This window comes from Mixophyes fleayi, chromosome 4 (genome assembly GCF_038048845.1).
Source record: "Mixophyes fleayi isolate aMixFle1 chromosome 4, aMixFle1.hap1, whole genome shotgun sequence".
In the NCBI taxonomy this organism is placed as follows: Eukaryota; Metazoa; Chordata; class Amphibia; order Anura; family Limnodynastidae; genus Mixophyes; species Mixophyes fleayi.
This window is the reverse complement of record NC_134405.1, coordinates 244,916,044-244,931,737: the sequence shown is the minus strand read 5'-3', so window position 1 is coordinate 244,931,737 and position 15,694 is coordinate 244,916,044. Positions and strand designations below refer to the sequence as shown.

The window sequence follows — 15,694 nt, the reverse complement described above, 5'->3', positions numbered from 1 at the left end:
AATCTCCATACAATCTGCACACCAAAGACAATTCCATTCAAACTCCACATATACTGACCAAACTTCATTAACTTATGGTATCTTACCCAGGTACCACCCAAACCATTCCTCTATGTTGCCTTACACTGCAGTTCCTATGTAATCTATACTATACTATACTAATACTTGCTTGTCCATAAAGTCTTGAATGTGTGTGTGTAAGAAGTAGAGATGCTCACTGACCCCCGTGTTTTGGTTTTGGTTTTGGATCTGGATTACCGTCTTGTTTTGGTTTTGGTTTTGCCAAACCGCCCTTGCGTGTTTTGGTTTGGTTTTGGTTTTGTTTTGCTATTTTTGAAAAAATATTTTTTTTTTTGTCTAAAATAACCTAACTTAGTGCTCCACCAGTTTCTTGGATAAGTGAGGTAATTCTAAAGCTAATAAATTATGAAAAAACAGTTTAATCCCTGGTAGGCCGTCCTTAATTCTAACACTTGCCTGCAAATTATACAGTCAAACCTGGTTGTCTACCTCCTCCATCTTTGATTATTGGCAATGTAGCCATCGTCTTTGGGTGTATATTACACTCTCCACTTGTAGTTGAATAGAAAAAAGCAGCCTGCATAGACTGTAGAATTAGAATGTAAAAATAAATGGACCAAGGTAGTTTGGTATCTGTCTGCATCAGACCCCCTCTCCACTAGGAGTAAAATAGAAAACTATTCAGCTGTTATAGAGTCTAGGATATAAATAGAAATTGAGAAAGGCAATTCGGTATCTGTCTGCATCATAATCATCAACATCATCATTAGTGCCCTCATCCCCTACACAAATCTCCCCCTCATCCTTTTCTATTTTTCCAAAGTGGCATCCTCAATTTGTGTATCACCGGCTACACTCGGGCTGTTCAGGCACACATCAGCAGAACTGCTGAAAGGGTCTCTCTTTATGGGTACACTAACAGAATGCTCACAATTAGACATCCCACTGTTGAATGGACTCTTCACAGGGATTGGTGTCATTTGTGATTCAGAGCAAACATTATCCTCTAATGCCTTACTGTTATCTTGCAGCTCGGCTTTGATGCGTAACAGTAGTTGTGCACCACTTGTAGGCTCGGTAACATTTTTTGATCTGCCACTAATAGACAAAGGTGAAGGCCTCATTCTCTCTTTGCCACTGTGTGTGTAGAATGGCATGTTGGCAATTTTTTTTTTATCAGCACTTAACTATTCCTCAGTTGCACTTCTTTTTCGCTTCAACACGCTAATTTTTTTTTGGTGTGTGTGTTTTTTTGACTGATTTCAAAAGACTGTGTTGTTTGACATCGCCTTTCCCAGATGACGTACTGGGAACACTACCATCAGGACTGGTGACAGAACCTGGTTGCTCATTCTGCTCATATGTGGACTGCTTTGAATCCATTCTGAGCCCAAAGCACTTGTAGTGCTACAAATTGTTTTAGATACTGCTGACAAATATGACTTTTGACAGACAGAAAAATTAATGCAAAAGAATAGGGGACACCCCAAAAGCACTTGGAGTGCTAAATATTATTTTTTTAGACTGCTGACAAACAGGACTTTTGACAGCCAGAAATATTAATGAAAAAGAATGGGGCACAGCCGAAAAGCACTTGGAGTGCTAAATATTATTTTTTTGGCACTGCTGCAAAATAGGACTTTTTTGACAGCCAGATAAATTTCTGCAAAAGAATGGGGGACACCCCAAAAGCAAATGGGAGTGCTAAATATATTATTTTGACACTGCTGCCAAATAGGACTTTTTGACAGGCAGAAAGATTTCTGCTAAACAATGGGGGACACCCCAAAAACAAATGGGAGTGCTAAATATATATTTTTGACACTGCTGCAAAATAGGACTTTTTTGACAGCCAGATAAATTTCTGCAAAACAATGGGGGACACCCCAACAACAAATGGGAGTGCTAAATATATATTTTTTGGGCACTGCTGCAAAATAGGACTTTTTTGACAGCCAGATAAATTTCTGCAAAACAATGGGGGACACCCCAAAAACAAATGGGAGTGCTAAATATATATTTTTTTTGGCACTGCTGCAAAATAGGACTTTTTTGACAGCCAGATAAATTTCTGCAAAAGAATGGGGGACACCCCAGCAGCACTTGGAGTGCCAGAAACTGAACGAAAACCCTCCTCTCTTCTCCTCTTACTGCTGTAACAACTGATTACAATGGTATTGAATACAATCACTGTCCCTGCGCTGATATAGCCAGTGTGACCTAACCCTGCTTTCTCCCTCTGTCAAATGGCGATGGATTGCTGTGGAGGCTGGTATTTATGCTTTTCAAATCTCGCGAGAACCGAGCTCAGAAAAACAAATACGTCACAATGACGTTTTGCCTCGATTTCGAATCCGAATGGGCGGGAGAGTATCGATCGTGCTCGGCACGGTACTCGGATACCCTTAATTCGGTAGGATTCGGATCTCGGGGAACCGAGCCCGCCTATCTCTAGTAAGAAGAGAGAGCTTCATGTGTGTGTCTGTATTTCACAGTTCACCCCCAAAGCTAGGCGGAGTCCCTTCCAGGATGTCTTAAGGGATGTTAATTAAGCAATGATCAGAACAGCTCATATTTCTTAAGAGGGGACATGTGCACGGAACAGTTAACTTTGCTGGCCCCCTGTAGCACTGTGATACCTTGCACCCAGGCGCGCACCATTGCCGTGCCGTTAATACTCTGCATGTGCAGTCTGCGTCAGAAGATGCAGCAGCCATTAAAAGGATGGCCAATTCAGGCTGCACCACGATGACGTCAATGCGAGTTGCGCATTCACGAGCGATCACTCACTACTAGTGGTGCCATAGCCTGGTTTAAATAGACACTATCACCCTATCATTGGTGGGACCGCCGACAGAAAATGCGGCTAGCGTCTCCGTTGTCTGATATATTATTATTACCTACTTTTCCGGAAAATTAGGCCACCTCCCGGACTCCCGGGAGGCACAGAGGATCTGTTCTGTGTCCCCTCATCTGCCTGGGGACAAAGTGGCATCACACACATGATGCAAACAAGATCCCAGCTTCCTCTATGCCCTACATTACAGTGCACCAGAAGCTGATTGAATAATCAGTGAAGGAGAGGAGATGAGAGAGGGTTTGAAGGGAAGGGGTACGGAGGAGAGATACATATGGGGGTGAGGGGATGAGAGATAGAGAGAGGGGAGATGAGGGGTTCAGAGGATTTGCGGATGAGAGAGTAACTGAGGGAAAGCTGGTGAGAATCGTTAGGGAGAGAAGTGAGGTGTGAAAGGGGCGTGAGCATCAGATATATATATATATATATATATATATATATATATATATATACATATTTATCAGCAACTCTAGTTATACCCATGGGTGGAGATAGACATGCCCCTAGGACGAAGTAGGATATGCCCCCTTAACTCTGTGTAAAACCTAGGCGGCCCTTCCACAGTCACCCTAACACGATTTTTCAAAAGTATTCAAGTATGCTTACTGCTCTGTTACAGAAACTATATATATATATATATATATATATATATATATATATATATAAACACTAACACTATATGGACAAAAATATTCAGATGCTTGACCATTACACCAACAGGGAATGTAATGACATTATATTCAAATACCTATTCTTTAATGTGGAGTTGATTCCCTTTTGCAGCGATAACAGCTTCCACTCTTCTTGAAAGACATTCCACAAAATGTTTCTGTGGGAATTTGTGCCCATTCATTCTGTAGACCATTTATGAAGTCAGGCACTGATGTTGGATGAGAAGGCCTGGCTCGCAATCTTCATTCCAGTTCATCCCAAAGGTATTCAATGGGGTTGAGGTCAGGGCTCTGTGTAGAACAGTCAAGTTCTTCCACACCAAACTCATCAAGCCATGTCTTTGTAGTCTTTGCTTTGTGCACTGGGACACAGTCATGTTGGAATAGAAAAGGGCCTTTCCTAAACTGTTGCCACAAAGTTGAAAGCTTAGCCATGTCCAAAATGACTTGGTATGCTGGAGCATTAAGATTTCTCTTCACTGGAGATAAGGGGCCTAGCCCAAATCCTGCAAAAAAAAACCCCATACCATTATCCCTTCTCCAACAAACTTCACAGTTGGCATAATGCAGTCAGACAGGTAACATACTCCCAGCATCCGACAAACCCAGTCTCGCCCACCTGACTGCCAAACAGAGAAGTGTGATTCATCACTCCACAGAACACGTTTCAACTGCTCCACAGTCCAGTGTTGATGTGCTTTACACCACTCCATCTGACGCTTGGTATTGGTCTTGGTGATGTGAGGCTTGCATGCAGCTGCTCGGTCACGGAAACTAGGGATGTGCACCGGCGACTTTTGGTGTCTCGTGTTTTGTATTCGGATTTTCTCGATGTTTTGGGTTCGGATTTGTTTCGCAAAACACCTGCCGAAAGGTTTTGGTTCTGATTTATTTTTTAAAAAGCATAAAAAGCACTAAAATCCAGTTTTTTTGTTTTTTTTACACTCCTACGTTATTATTAACCTCAATAGCATTCTAATAACAATCATTTCCAGTAATTTACAGTGTATTCTGAACACCTCACAATATTGTTATTAGTCCAAAACGTTGCAACGAGGTATCTTTCTGGACTGCTTGGTGTAATCGCAATGGTTTACCAGCTTCTCCCTCACTTTCTCCAGCTGCTTCTGCAACAGCCTGATCAGGGGAATGACCTGACTCAAGCTGGCAGTGTCGGAACTGACTTCTCATGTGGCAAGTTCAAACGGCTGGAGAACCTTGCACAACATGGAAATCAGTCTCCACTGCGCTTGACTCAGGCGCATCCCCACTCCTTTGCCTATGTCGTAGGTGGCTGTGTAGGCCTGAATGGCCTTTTGCTGCTCCTCCATCCTCTGCAGTGTATAGAGGGTGGAGTTCCAGCGCGTCACAACCTCTTGTTTGAGGTGATGGCAGGGCAGGTTCATGGTTTTTTGATGTGCCTCTAGTCTGCGGTAGGCACTGGCTGAATGCCGAAAGTGTCCAGCAATTTTGCGCACCACCGCAAGCATCTCCTGCACACCCCTGTCACTCTTGAGGTACTGCTATACCACCAAATTAATGGTGTGGGCAAAACATGGGACGTGCTGGAAATTGCCCATATTTAATGCCCGCACAATGTTACTGGCATTGTCTGACACCACAAATCCCCATGAGAGTCTAAGTGGGGTAAGCCACTGGGAGATAATTTCCCTCAGTTTCTCTAATATGTTGTTAGCGTTGTGCCTCTTATTAAAGCCTGTAATACACAATGTTGCCTGCCTTTGCACGAGCAGCCATTTTGTAGATGCTGCTACTGATGCAGCTGTTGCTGTTGCTGCGGAAGGGGATGCATCTACCCAGTGGGCTGTCACAGTCATATAGTCCTTTGTTTGCCCAGAACCACTTGTCCACATGTCTGTGGTTAAGTGGACAGTGGCTACAACCGCATTTTTTAGAGCACTGAGGACGCTTGATCGTACTTCTCTGTACATTTTTGGTATCGCCTGCCTAGTGAAGTGGAATCTCGACGGGATTAGGTACCGGGGACACAATACCTCCATCAACCCTCTAAATCCCACTCCACTGATGGCGAACACCAGGCGCACATCTAACACCAACATTGCAGTTACAGCCGCAGTTATACGCTTTGCAATAGGGTGACTACTATCGTATTTTGTGGTCATGGCAAACGACTGTTGGACGGTCAATTGTTTTGTGAAAGACTTAGCGGTCTTACGACTTCCCCTCTGGGAAGATGACCGACTAACAGCAGCAACAGCAGCAGTGGCAGTAGTAGGCGTACTGCTGCAGGATTCCTCGGATGAATCCCGTATTGGAGAGGACTCAGTCTGGCTGCTGACTTGGGCTGCAGGACTGAATCTGATGGAGATCGTGGAGGAAGTTGACGAGGAGGGTGTTGCTGGTGTGTATCCAACTGGACCACGGGATTTAGGTGTCCCTGTACCGATGACGGTCCTAGCCCCAGTTCCTGAACTAACCACTGAACTATGAAGGTTATTCAGGTGACGTATAAGGGAGGATGTCCCTAGGTGGGCAAGATCCTTACCCCTGCTTATTTGAGCTTTACATAAGCTACATATGGCCATACATTTGTTGTCCGGATTTGGATAAAAATAACTCCAGACCGAAGAGGTGCATTTTTTGGTCTTCTGACCAGGCATGATGATGGGCTTTTTCAGCCAATGGACATCAGCTGTTTCCCCCCCTGGTGCCTCATTTTCAATAACCACATCACCATCATCATCATCAAGTTCCTCCACAGCGCCAGCTACATCATCAATAGCCTCCTCCCGAGCCACCTCTTCCCGTACAGTGATGGGAAGGTCAGACTTGACAACCACCAACACCCTTGGACTCGCCTTGGGGATTTGTGATAATTTCTCTTTAGAAGGCAGAGTTGTTTGCTGTTTTGTTGCTGACAGCATAACTCTCTTCAATTTTTTGTACGGGGGGGGGGAGGAGGAGGGCTAAGATCCTTGGGTGAAGCTGGACCACTAGTCATGAACACGGGCCTAAGCCTAAGCCGTTCCTTGCCACTACATGTCGTAAATGGCATATTGCCAACTTTACGTTTCTCCTCAGATGATTTTAAGTTTCTCTTTTTGCTATTTTTTGAGAACTTGGGCTTTTTGGATTGTACATGCCCTGTACTAGGAGATTGGGCATCGGGCTTGGAAGACGACTTTGATGGCATTTCATCGTCTATGTCATGACTAGTGGCAGCAGCTTCAGCATTAGGAGGAAGTGGGACTTGATCTTTCCCTACTTTATCCTCCAAATTTTTGCTCTCCATTATATGTAGCACAAGATACTGCAGAATGTGTGAACTTGGTAATATTGCAGTACCAATGGGCTTATACTGCAGGATTGGTTTTGCAAATTTTTTTGTAATTAAAAAAAAAATTAATTCGTTTTTGAAATTTTTTTTTATAACTTTTTTTTAATTTTTAAACACTTGGGAATATTGGGGAAATAACTATGCCCTTAGAAGCACTGAGCACAGGACACAGGACCACTGGACTGAACAGGACACAGCACACAGGACCCAGCAGCACCACTGAACTCAAAATTGACAGAGCACAGCACACAGCACCACTGGACTGATACTGCAGAATGTGTGAACTTTGTAATATTGCAGCAGTACCACTGGACTTTTACTGCTGAATGTGTGAACTTGGTAATATTGCAGTACCAATGGGCTTATACTGCAGGATTGGTTTGGCAAATTTTGTTGTAATTAAAAAAAAATTTAATTAGTTTTTTGTATATTTTTTTTATTAACTTTTTTTTTATTTTTTAAACACTTGGGAATATTAGGGAAATAACTATGCCCTTAGAAGCACAGAGCACGGGACACAGGACCACTGGATTGAACAGGACACAGCACACAGGACCCAGCAGCACCACTGAACTCAAAATTGACAGAGCACAGCACACAGCACCACTGGACTGATACTGCAGAACACAGCACAGCACAGCACAGCACAGCACAGCACAGAACTAAACAGCACAGCACAAGATCTACCAGGACAGAGGACCACCTAACACACCCTCCCTCTACCCTGATCAATGCCCGAGTGAAGATGGCGGCGACTAGCGGGGAATTTATAGGATCCGAGTATCGCGAGATCTGACAGCGGGATTATGACTCGGTTTCAAGTTTTCATTTGGCGCCAATACCCGGATCTGTCTCGGATCCAACTCGGATCAGCAGAGCGTTGGAGATTTTTACACACCATGCACCTTAGCAGTTGTTGACCTCGCTCTGTGATTTTACGCTGTCTTCTGCTTAGTGGCTGAGTTGCTGTTGTTCCTAAACACTTCCACTTTCTAATGATATCACTTACGGTTGACCGGGGAATATCCAGCAGGGACGAAATTTCACAAGCCATCTTATTGCAAAGGTGGCATCCTATCACAGTACCACACTTGAAGTCACTGAGCTCTTCAGAACGACCCATATCACAAACATTTGCAAATGGAGTTTGCACTGCTAGTTGCTTGACTTTATACACCTCTGGCAACGGGTCTGATTGAAACACATCTATTAAATAATTAACAGGTGTGGCCAAATACTTTTATCCATATAGTGCAGGCCTGTCCAACCTGCGGCCCTCCAGATGTTGTGAAACTAAAAGTCTCAGCATGCCCTTTCAGCTATCAACTGGTTGTCTACCAGCAAAGCATGCTGGGGCTTGTAGTTTCACAAAACCTGGAGGGCCGCAGGTTGGACAGGCCTGATATAGTGTATATATATATATATATATATATATATATATATATACATATATGCTCATATACTGCAGTCCATCTTAATACTTCTGTGCACCATTTCAATAAAAATAGAAATCTAAATATAATGCATATAAGTAAATCTACTGCTGCTTAACCCTTTCAGTGCATGATTGGCTATTACAAGACTTCTGCCAACTAGATTGCTTCCAATGATCCTGTAATGTTAATCTGGACAAACGTACCAGACCATTATAGGTATAGGAGTATGAAAAAAACAATATTAGCCTTGAGATGGATTGCAGCATTAAAAATAGAATAAGATCATTTTATATCATTTCCAATCCACTTTCAGTTGTGAGGAAAAATGTCACACTTTTATGCTATACTTACAGGCCTGATTTGTTAGCTTTAGAAACTCTGTTCTGGAACACAACCTATGTAACAAATTCATGTGAGAACCCAGCATTTGTTTGTTATGTCTGCGCAGTCTGTGCTAGTGAAGTTAGATATTATCTTTCACTAAAAAAATGACTTATTGAACCAGACTTGCCAAGTCACAAGTTTTCATCATGTATCACTGTGTCACATGGTGAGGTCCCTCATTGGGGAAAAAATCTAGATCAAAATTAACTAACCTATAGCTAGGACAGGACCTATCACTAAGCTAATTATGCAGCTGCATATAGTGCTAAAGTTTCAGGGAGCGCCAGGGGCACACCTAGACATTTGTGGGCCCCAAAGCAACATTTTGAAAGGGTCCCCATTTGCCGATCAGTAGTGTTAAAATTCTTTGCTTCTGATCTTAGAGGGGCCCAAATCTACAATTTTTTGTGCCGTAATTTTGACTTGCAGACTGAAAATGGTGAGGAAGTTTTCCTTATATTGTTTGGTGACAGTGTGGTACTGCAGTCCCCAGGGAGGGTAAGTGGAATATGTTGGCGCTATATAAATAAATGATGATGATGATGATGATGATGATGATGATGAAGATTTTGAGTATCAGAGAAGGTTGCTGGCTCCGAACGCCCTGGCTGAGTGTCAAGGAGAATATCTCCTACATCTTTATCACTGATGGATGATTCATTTTCCTGAAAGTACAGGTTGCAAACAATTGGAGACATTTTTCAATTGATTGTAGAGAATATGTTCCTACCCCATTGAGTTAGAGATGAGTGGTTACTTGTTTGTCTGGAGGTCATTGAAAGTTTCATTGTCTTCAGAAAGTTTATGGCAGGTCATGCATTTTTTAAGTTGCAATAAGGATTTTTTGAGAGTCCTCTGACTTTTGCTATGTTAGCAGTATGGGGACTATAACATTACTAGAGTCCCCTGCTAAATGTATCCTAGAAGTCCTCAGTGGTATTGTGGATGTTAATAAATACTGTATCATGATGAACAAATGGCTGGGGGTGGGGGACGGAATTGGACTCAAAGAATACATTTTGTTCTGTTAAAAACTTAAAAAGCATACATGTAAAAGTTTATTGCAAACCTTTTTTCTCTCTTTAAGACTGAGGCATGGAAAGTTAAAATACAGTAGAATTACAGAGTAAGCAACAGAACTCTGATATACTCAAAAAGAAGTCACTTTAACACGTATAAACCATTACAAGAGATAGCTTTATAATCCTATGCTCTACAGGCAACATGGAGAAAATGCATAGGGGTAGCTGCTCTTACTACTCACATGCAGCGAACTAACAATAATGGCATTGGTACATATTACAAGTAGCACAATTAAAGTATAAACCCTTAATATTGACACTTCTTTGACATCCCTGGGCTCAGGCTATATACCACAAGAGTCAGGCTATTCCTGAATGCAAATACACCAAATATAACAAAGAACACATAAACATACCATATCAGATTTAATGATAATTGCTTCCACAGATAGTGATGATGTCATGTAACTAATTTTCAGTGTGACTTGCTGGGTGGAGTCACAGGTTCAAATGTGGGTGGAGTCGCAGACAGACCTCTGTGACACAACCTTATGGCTGAAGGGGTTGGCAGACCTACAGTCAGAGTCACAGATGTCACAAGGGGAAGGCAAAAAAAGTGCCAATTTCTAGGTGAGCTGGGTGCAGAGGATGCAGGCCTCCAAAGCCCTCTGGCCCCTTAGTGACGGCACCTGCTGCACCCGCTATAGTTAATTATGTCACCGAATGAGTGACATAATGTGTGTCTCAGGGATTTAAAATGAATACACCTCCTTCCTGCCAGCCTGACAAATAGGAAGGAGGGTGTATGCTTATTTATGTTTATTTGTGTCCGGTCCTCCTCTCTTCTTCCCTTATTTTGTAATAGTCAGTTTGAGGAGGAGGATGCCAGTTATGTGTAGTTATGGAACTGCAGCAGATACAGGAGGTGCAGCAATGCCTGCCCCCCCACCCCTTATTAAGCCCCCACTTCCCCTTGTGGCCACCATACTGTGCTCAAAAGAGCAAAGTCTAGGCCTCTTCTGAGCATGTGCCAGTCTGGACCTGGCATGCTCAGAAGAAGCCCCAATCAGCTCTTTTGAGAGAAGAGCAGGGGCCCAGGTGGCTAGAGCGGATTAGCAAAATTTGTGCAGGGGCTCGTTGATGCAGTGTACCATCCCTGGTGAGGTAACCATACACACTACATAGTTTGCTGTTGCTCTTCCATGACAGTGATAAATTGAAAGCATGACCTGTGTCGTTATCATACAGTGCCACACTTCCAGTCACTGACATTGAATAAAACTGTGTGTTGTTGCTAAGTGTCAAATTATCCTAGGGACTGACATTTCCCTCCTCTACCCGTCTGCTCTAAAGGGTAAGCAACAGCACAGGAGAGGGATAATGAATTACATTGTGATTGTGAATAAAACTTAAAGGACAGAACAATTACATGGGCAGGTGAGGGGGTGGGCGAATTAATTCTAGAGGAAGGATGGTTGGATGATTTACAAGGAAGGTGGATGGGAGAGTAAATTACTGGGCATATTAAGAGAGTAGCAGATAAAAATTACATTGGCGTGTGAGAGTAAGGGAAATTACAGTGGAAACAGACTGTAGAGGAGAAATGAATTACAGGGGAAGAGGATGAAGTGGTAGGATATTAATTATAGGTGGTGAGGGACGAATTAGAGGGGAGAGTGGTGGGGAAGGAATGACATTATATATTTATATAATTCCTGACTGTAGGGCAGAGCTGGATTAAGGTTCTGGGGGGCCCGGGGCACTTAAGACAGGGGGGCCCCATATTGTCGAATATGATATTCATTTTAAACAAATAAACAGGCAATGCTATGTGCACTACTGTTAGATGCACACAACTCTGCCTTCACAAGAATAACAGTGTGAAGTAGGACATACCTCCCAACTGTCCTTGTAGTCAGACCAAATCCTAACTAAGTGAGACAGTCACCCAAATTCTGGACAGTCCCACCATATTGAGAACAGTTGGAAGATGGCCCTGCTCTCTCCTACCTGCTGTTGTCACTTTCACCACCTGTGGCTGCTGGTGTCTTAAGCTCAGTTGCTGCTTGTGTAGATTCTGGAATGTCGGGGCCTATTTTGAAACAAAAACAGGTACATAAAGTTTAGGAGTCCCCAAAGAGTCCGGTTAATAAATCAGTAGCACAACCTTTAATAATTAGGCCTCCCTCCCTGCAACCAGCCCCAAATTTGGAATTAAATTAAATTAATACTATTCACTTTTAATAATAGAACTATTTTCCCCAAGCAGCCCCGACATTAAATTAATAGCGTACACATTTAATAAACTTATTTCCCTCTCCACCAAACAGCCTGGTGTAAATGAATAGCATTTACATGTAATAAATAAACCTATTTTTCAAAACCATTGCCAACATTTTATAATTCATATTCACATTTAATAAATAGCACTCCTTCTCCCCAAACTCAAGCACACATTAAATACCTCACAATCACTCCACAAATAATTAACAAAATAACCTTACTATATGTAAGTATATATTGGTTATCCCTAACAGCCTAGTCCAGCTAAGCACTAGCAGGCCTGATTTGTTGCAAGGCAACAGAGCTAGCATGGAGGCATATTACATTTTGTACATTATACGTTTCCATATAAAGTAAGTGTATGTCCTCTTTAGGAGAGCTAACAGAATGAGTGGCCATAATTTTGTCATTTTTCCCATAATGCCCACTTTTAGAAATGCTACTTCCCTGGGGCATGGAGAGAGGGTCCACAATAAATAGACAATCTAGGTCTGAGCACATCGTACTTCTCTGTTCTCCATTTATATCCCCAACATCCCACTCCTCAATCCTCTTCTTCATCTTAATCCTCTATCTTCCCTCTCACTCCTCATTCCCCACCTACTTAGCATCTTCAATCCCCTTCTCATCAGCGTTGGTTTCCCTTCCTGGGTTGTCACTCTGCAACCCCCTCTATTTGTATAATCACCCCCTCTCCTTGTCCATAAATCACCCCCTCTCCTTGTCCATAAATCACCCCCTCTCCTTGTCCATAAATCACCCCCTCTCCTTGTCCATAAATCACCCCCTCTCCTTGTCCATAAATCACCCCCTCTCCTTGTCCATAAATCACCCCCTCTCCTTGTCCATAAATCACCCCCTCTCCTTGTCCATAAATCACCCCCTCTCCTTGTCCATAAATCACCCCCTCTCCTTGTCCATAAATCACCCCCTCTCCTTGTCCATAAATCAACCCCTCTCCTTGTCCATAAATCACCCCCTCTCCTTGTCCATAAATCACCCCCTCTCCTTGTCCATAAATCACCCCCTCTCCTTGTCCATAAATCACCCCCTCTCCTTGTCCATAAATCACCCTCTCCTTGTCCATAAATCACCCCTTCTCCTTGTCCACAATTATCCCCTTCATTTTCATAATCACCTCCTCCTCTGGCTGAAACACACACAGACACAGTCACACAGACACACACACACAGAAAGTCTCATACACACAGTCACACACACAAAAAGTCTCACACAAACACACACAGAAAGTTTCACACACACAGAAAGTCTCATACACACAGTCACACACACACAGTCACACACACAGAAAGTCACACACACAGAAAGTCACACACACACACACAGTCACACACACAAAAAGTCACACACACAGCAGATCTTAACTTACCTTATCCCCCACAGACAGGCAGGGCAGCTCTTCTCTGCTCCTCCTCACACTGTCATCTACACGCAGCTAAGGAAGCCCAGAACACTCAAAAAAAAAAAAAGCAAAAGCTTACCTGTGCTTATAGTGCCGACAGAGCACTTAAAAACGGAACCCTGTGCTGCCCCCTGTAGACTGACATTTGGGGGCAGCAAAAAGAGCCACAGCTGGTCCGGGGGGCCCCCTGAGAGAGGGGGGCCCGGGGCACATGCCCCCTGTGCCCCCCCCTTAATCCGGCCCTGCTGTAGGGACAACCAGATGAAATGTTCACACACAAAACAAGAGGCATGCAGAACTTATATGTCTAAATGAAGGAGTTGGAAGGCAGACTTTGTGGCCATGTCAGCCAAAATGTCATGGCCATGCTCTTTCCATGTCATGACCTTGCACACTCCGGTGGCGGGTTGTGGGGATACATAGTGATGCTTCGCCTAAGTTGCCTAGTATCCCATCACCAGCTTTGCCTATAGTAAACTCTCTGATACTGAGTTACAGTACTAAGCATATGCCTTCTATTGTGAGCTCCAGCCACTTGGAGTTAATTATGTCAGAACTGATTACTTATTTTTCTACCTGTAATGATAGAGAATGTTGATCCTTTCTATTATTGGACACAGTGCCTGAAATGAGGAGCAGAATGTTGGCAAATGTCTATGTTTTATCAACACACAGACATATTATAATTTACTTAACTGCTCAGAATTTTATCATTTAAAGCGCGTAGTGTTAATGTCTTTTCTTTCCTGCACATTAACTAACCTTTGTATGTATGTCTCCTACTGAAGCTTAACTTAAAGGCAAGGAGACATTATTACTTTTGGCAAAAAGAATGTTGCAGTTTATTTTAAATTTACAATATTGTTCTTTTCTTGTGGCGATGAGAGCAGGACAATCTGCTAACAACCAATCTTAAAACCAAAAATGGGAGACAAACCTCTAACCACTGTACCCAGACAAAATATTTATAATACTATACTTGACGTGCATTGACGTGCCCACACAAAGCCGGGCAAGGGGTCCTCCACAGAAAAAGACCAAGGGCTAGATTTACTAAAAGGCGGTTTAGTCAAACCGCCAGTTTTTGCCTATTTTTTGGCGGTTTTGAAACTGCCAGACTTACTGAAGCCCAAACAGCCGTTAAAACGGCCCCAATTGACATTTTTCAAGACCACCACTTTACAAATCGCCATCCTGATTTTAACAATGTTTACCATACAAACTACCAGATTTACTAAGCTGGGGTTTTCAAAACCGCTGCAAAACAGCCATCCAATGGCCAGAATGAAAGAGGTGGTTGTGAGTGGCGAGTTGCTCCAACTGTATGCTGTTCAAACCGCCACCAAACTCGATTGTTATTAAATCTAGCCCGAAGAGTCATGATACTTCAAATCAAGTGTTAGCACCTTCTGACTGACTGCACCAATCTCCCGGCCAAGTGCGCCTCGCCTGTGAAGAGAAAACTGGTTAAACAAGAAAAAACTTCCTTAATTCCTAGCAGTCTGGGGGGAATCCAATCCCGGGGCAATTTACTAACTGCTTAGTAGAAACTTCTCCATATATGCTTTTTAGGATCAGAAATAAGTCTTCAGTTCTGGTGTATCCAGAGAGACTGCTGTGCGGCCTGTTTGAGAGTTTTTTTCCCACCCATGATCACAGAGCTCCAACTATACAACCACTCTCACTGCTACCATAACCGGAAGTCCTGTATTCTTTTTTACTTAAAATGCCTAACTTCTTACTCTATTCAAGTAGTGTTTATACCACCTTTGAAATGTGACTGACATGTTTTTTTATACATTTTATAGGTACTCTTATCAAAATCTAGACCAGGGAAATTCAATTAAATAATCCTCTCTGTTCAGTAGAACTTTACTTCCCTCTTGTCTGCAGTTTCATGAATTAATTGTTCATACTGAACTTCTTCAAACATATTTTCTCCCTTAACATTGAGTTATCGTTAGGTAGCTTAGCTGATTGCGCCTTTTCCACACTGGAATGGATATAAATGTTTTGTAAAACTTCCACAGAAGCTTTTTGTCCATTAGAGGGATTTTAATAAAGTGGTACAGGCTCATAGTCATGGGTGCTTTGAGTTAAGTATCTTTAAAAAAAATATTGAGGTTCACTTCTCAGGAGAGTTTTGTTAGACAAAAAATAGTATTCAATTTCTTAATATACATATGAACGTCTATGAAGGTTTGCAATTCATCCAATATTTTATCTGGAGCAAATGTTAAATAAATTCATTTGGGTTCCTGTATTTTTAAACAGTTTA

General features: G+C 42.6%; 1 protein-coding gene across 1 annotated transcript in view; it reads left to right on the top strand.

Annotated features, from left to right (window-relative positions):
- The window catches only part of HTR4 (5-hydroxytryptamine receptor 4), a 394,727-nt gene that overhangs the window by 179,118 nt on the left and 199,915 nt on the right, over window positions 1-15,694 (top strand). The gene's annotated exons all lie outside the window — the stretch shown is intronic.